The following is a 6,000-nucleotide window of genomic DNA, read 5'->3' on the forward strand; positions in this document are numbered from 1 at the left end:
TGTATTTTTTTAAATGGAACACCCTGTATATTATTACATTTTTAGATTCTACGATTGAAATAAAGATAAATTTTATTAAGGTTTATCACACTTAAACCTTACCGTTTTGGAAATATTTTCAATTTTGTGAAATTGCAGTAAAAATTTTAAGGCTTCATTTCTCCAAGGGTATTAAAGTTTTTAATACTAACTATTTACTGAAGTTTATTTATTGATCAGTTATTGTGTTGCAATAATAAAAATTATACTACCTTATACAGAGTGTCTAAAATTTTATTTTAAATAATTACTAGCTTTAAACGGCAATAACTTGTTTAATTTAAATAGAACGTCCTGTATATTTTAGGAGAATCAGATGCATAATTTAATTGTCTATCAAATTGTATTATACCACTTTTTACCTATCCCTTCAAGTTTTCGTAGAAAATGCATTTTCTTATAATTTAGATCTCATTTATCAATAAATCCATGGAATATTGACATTTTAGATTGTTTTTAAAGCAACAAATGTACAAAATGTACAGGCTAGTAATATTATTGTTTTTAACAAAATGATAATATAATTCAGCCCATTTGTATGCAAAAAGAAAAAACTATTTAAATCTTCATAAAAGAGTATACCATTAATTAAATATACCACCATTATTTCCGCCCAAATACTAATTAATTACATACTTAATTATGTTCGTGAATAAATTATTCAAAATAAATGTGGATTTGAATCAGAAATCAATATAATAATAAGTTATAAAAATGAATGTCTCTGTTATTACAAATAAGCATTTGTCAAAAAATGAAATATCATTTTTAAGGTGTTACTTTTTATCATTAATTGTCTAATACTAACATAAAAATTCATTTTTTAGTTTTTGAGCAATTATTATTAATCAACGCAAACAGTCAATTAATGTAGTTTGAATACTTGGAATCATTTTAATTGGTCCTTTTTAACAAATATTTAAACAGTTTTTTTTTATTTTTTTAATGAAATAAACAAAGTATATCGAGAATATTAGTATCTGTACTTTAAAAATTTGGTACATCTTTAAAATAATCTAAAAATGTCAGTCTTCCATGGATATATTGATAAATGAATTTAAAATTATAAGAAAATGCATTTTCACGGAAACTTGAAGCTATAGGTAAAAATGGTATAATACAATTTGATAGACAATTAAATTGTGCATCTGATTTCATAAAATATACAGGGTGTTCCATTTAAATTAAACAAGTTATTGCTGCTTAAAGCTAGTGTAATTATTTAAAATAAAATTTTAGACACTCTGTATAAGGTAGTATAATTTTATATTATTGCAACACAATAACTGATCAATAAATAAACTTCAGTAAATATTTAGTATTAAACTTTGATACCCTTTTGGAGAAATGAAGCCTTAAATGTTGGGACTAAGCAATTTCACAAAATTGAAAAGATTTAAAAACGGTAAGGTTTAAGTGTAATAAACCTCTATCAAATTTACCTTTTATTTTAATCGTAGAAACTAAAATGTAATAATACACAGGGTAAGTTCCCATTTTAAAAATACAAGTTTGATATTTTTTATTTATTTGGGACACTCTGTATCCTTGTAAAAATATTTTTAAATTGTAGCTCTAATAGTCCTTCAACGAACCCAAAACTTACAATTTGTAAAAATCTAATCGATTAGCTACAATACTCCGTGTCGTATGTGGTGAACAACCCTGTATAACAAAATATATATTTTACAAAAAAATGATAATCACGTACAAAGAAATTATGTAGGATAATAAATTATCAATAAGGATAAAATTTTACACTAAATTTTATGTTTCAAATATTATAACTCATAACGATAAAACATTTATTATTAATAAAATAAATATGTAATATAATTTCAGTTCTAGAACAAAATTGTAGGTACAATACAAATGTGTGTTCATACCGAAAAAGAGTTTACTTATAAAGTCGGCAAACATTTAAACAGCCGTCTGGTAGTAATTTTATTGATCATACGTAATTAAGGTAAGTCTATTAGTTCGCCTCATTTTAGCTTATTAGTAGTAATGGATATGTTATCTTCCATCGGAATCAAAAAGACTTTATATTAAAGATATTTACTCACAAACATGGATTATGTAGAGTATTTCTTCTTCATATAAATAAACTAAAATATAACTAATTCAAAATTATATCAAACCTGAACAATTCTCTATTGTTTAAATAATCTAAAATATTCAATTAAGTGCATTTATAAATCCCTTGCTGACACAGAACATCAGAATAGGTGACACTGACATAAAAGAAACACATATATACAAATATCTTCGGGCACGAAATACAAATCGGAAAGAACAACCAAACACACGAGATACAGCGGCAGAATAGGTTTGGGTTAGCCGTTTTTGGCAAACTGCGGGAGACCTTTAAAAGTGATATACCATATGCTTGAAGAGGAAAAGATTATGAACAATGCGTCTTGCCGGTAATTACATATGGAGCGGAAACTCTAACATTAACGAAAAAGTCAGCAGAAAATTTAAGAGTAGCCCAGAGCCATGGAGAGAGCCATGCTTGGAATAACTAAAAGAGACAAAAATTCTAATAAACACTATCAGACAAAACCAAAATTAAAGACATAGTGGAACACGTAACTCGAAATGAAATGGAGATAAGCAGGTCATGTGAAAAAGAACATCTAAAGACAGGTGGGACAGAAGATTGTTGCCAGAATGGCGACCTCGAGCAGATAAACGTAGCAGAGGCAAGACCACCTCCCATCGCTGACCTATTATGTGCATGGGAAATGGCGACGAACGGCCCAAGCAAAAATCAGAGACATGGAGAGAAATATGGAGGAGGCCTACGTTCACAGTGACAAACGATGGCTACATGATGATGATGATGATAAATCCCTTTAATCGTTATTACAAAACACTAGAAAGAAAATCGAGAACAAAACCCATCACAAAAAAGTTATCTAACAAAATTAACTAAAACTAAAAAACACAATAAAATACAAAGCTGGAAAGAATTAACTCGCATAGACATAGACAACGCGAAAATATCCAATTCCGTATTGTATTTCTTTTATTTCTTAATAAATTTGTGTGATAATAAGGCCATATGAACTACTTGAAAAAACGCATTTTTATAGTCTAAGATCCGGCTGCATGACTATTACGCTTATCGTTTTTTTAAACGAAACCTAATTTTTACGTATATTTATGAATAGGAAAATACACTTTTCACAAGGTGCATATCAAAAACTTACCACAACTATATTTAATTAATAATAAAAACTGATTTTGGAGACGAAATTACGCTCATAATTTTTTTTGACCATTTATATGTCGAATTAAAGCTATTTTTATTCTGCATATGAGGTTATAAGGGTTACAACCTATCAAAAACTAGCCGCAAATAGAGGTTGCCACTAGCTCCTGCCACTGCCACTCATTGCCACTGCCATGCCACTAGCTCCTACCTATAATAAAAACTTAGAAATTTTGTAAGGGCCAAACTAAAGTACATACTAGGATGTAATTTAGGAAAATATTTTAACTTATAGAGGGTGGCTCATAAAAGTGTGAATGGATCGGGATGACTTTTTTTTAAATGGAACATAAAAATACTTGTATATTAGCCCTGTATATAATTGCATTTTTGGTTTCCTTTCTGATCACTTTATATAATCCTATGATATTATTAAATATGTTTCAATAGTTTCAGAGATATTAATAAATAAATAAATAAAGTATTCAGAAAATTTATTTTCATTCTATTTAAAAAAAACGAAGAAAAATTATTTATATTTTAGAAATTTTGGCATAGAATTTTGAACACCCGGTATAGTTTAAGATTACGATATTTATACCACAGATATCATTGCCATAACTGAGCACTGATTGAATTCAAACAGCCTCCCAAATACAAAAACATACCCAAAACAGATTCAATAAATGAGATTTTTCATGTGGATATAAGATGTCTTTAAACAACGAGTTTTCCGAGATAACTAGGTGTTCGATTTGTTATCTGAAAGCATTCTGACCTTCATTGTCCACCCAAACATGGTAGGACCTGCATTATTTTAGGCATTTTTAGAACACCTGACTCTGATGTGCAATTATTCTGTCATAATCTACTAAGCTGGTTCCCTGCCCTTGAAGTGCTAAAACTAATTTTAGTGGTGGATCTTGGTTTTACGACCTCTTGCTGTATGTGTGCCGCCCCACAGCTTCCTCTGAACTCATTAATTCTTTTGAATGGCCATGCATGTAGTAGGCTCAAATTTTACCTAGAATATCCAATACCCAGTTCTAGTACTATAGACTATGTTGTATCATCTTTTGATCCTAACTCCATCGCCTGCAACGCCTTTAGCTCGGGTCTCTCTGATCATGAAGAAGTTTTAACTGAATTTCGTTTGTCCAATGAATCAAAATGCCTCAAAATTATAAGTCGTTACTTCTTTTTTCATGTTAATGCCCAAAGTTCTAACAGTGTAAAGTCGTTCAACTGGGATACTAGCTCTTGTGATGTCGACACTGAATTTTCTATTTCAAAACATCAACCAGCCTGAAGGTCTAAATCCCTCCTGGTGGCCTCCAGGCCAAGCATAATAAACCTTGACCACCAAAGGTCACACATTCTCAAAATCATGCGTTCATTATCTCAATTAAAAAAAATCTGCAGACAGCCCTCTCCCAACATGTAACCCATACAGAAAATTTATCATAAGACTATAAGAGCCACTAAGGACCTTTATTATATTAGGAGAATAGTCAATTCCTATGCATTGCTACAAGGAAATATGGGCCCCAGCCTGTGAACAGTTTATGTCGTTTTCCTCTCTGTCTAGCACACCCCACCTCACCAGGAACCTGAACACTACTTCGAAAAACAGAAACCCATCCACACCTATCTCCCTATGATCCACTTCCCCATCTCTAATGATAATGTAAACTTACACAGTTTCTTTTTCGCGCCTGTAGCATTAGATGAGCTTCGCAGTACAATTCAATAATCTATCAACCTCCTCTCCCAAAATCCCATCACAACTTTAAAATGTTTCTCTGAATCCAGCCAGAGCACCCTGAATCACCTAACAACTTAAATAAACATGTCGTTCCAAAACATATTCCCAAAATGTCTTAGACGGTAATAATCATCCTCCACAAAGTTGAGGAGATAAAGATGAAGCTACGAACTATCGCCCAATTACACTCCTTCCAACGCTATATAAGATCATAGAAAGGTTGCTGGGGCAAGAAGTTGGTATCTTTCTGTTTAGGCCAAAATACTTCACTGAACATCACCTGGATTTCTTAAGAACAAGTCCAAATGACGCTTGCCTTCCTCCTAATAAAGTTTACTCCAGCCTCTAAATAACCACTATTACATTCCCACAGCAACACTTTCTGTGGATTTTCTATGTCTGATTGTGTGTTTGCAGTGATCCCATTACTAAAATCCGCACTAAGGGTTCAGGGGATCATCTCTAGAATGGTTTAAGTCGTATCTGAGCAACAGAAGTCAACTGGTGAGGGTGGATACCGCTGCCCCCAGCAGCTCAATAGAATGTGGATCGCAAGGCCCAGCACTAGGCCCCATTTGTTTCTTCAGCCAACGAGCATTTCGTTAACATAAACACTCAGTAAAACATGTCTCTTTCGTGCAGTGAATACCATCTACTTCACTTGACGACACAAGGACATCACGGCACCTCATAGGATTCACCAATGACTTAATCACCATTAAATCTTTGGAAAGGACCCTGAACCTCCCAGTCCTAAACATTTCAAACTAAAGCTGGCCGGCAAAACCAAGCAGCCTTTACCTTTAAACAGCACCCAACTGCGTAAAATCTGTAAAATCTTAGGGCTTGTTGTAGACAATTCTGAAATGGGACATACTTATCGAAGCTTTGTCGAAATAATTGAGCTCTGCCTGTTCTGCATTAAGGTCTGTTTCTATGGAGCTTAACTTTTCAGTACCGTAACTGAACGAAGTACCAA

The sequence above is a fragment of the Sitophilus oryzae genome, unplaced genomic scaffold, assembly GCF_002938485.1.
Source record: "Sitophilus oryzae breed Bouriz unplaced genomic scaffold, Soryzae_2.0 scaffold_1867_pilon_pilon, whole genome shotgun sequence".
In the NCBI taxonomy this organism is placed as follows: Eukaryota; Metazoa; Arthropoda; class Insecta; order Coleoptera; family Curculionidae; genus Sitophilus; species Sitophilus oryzae.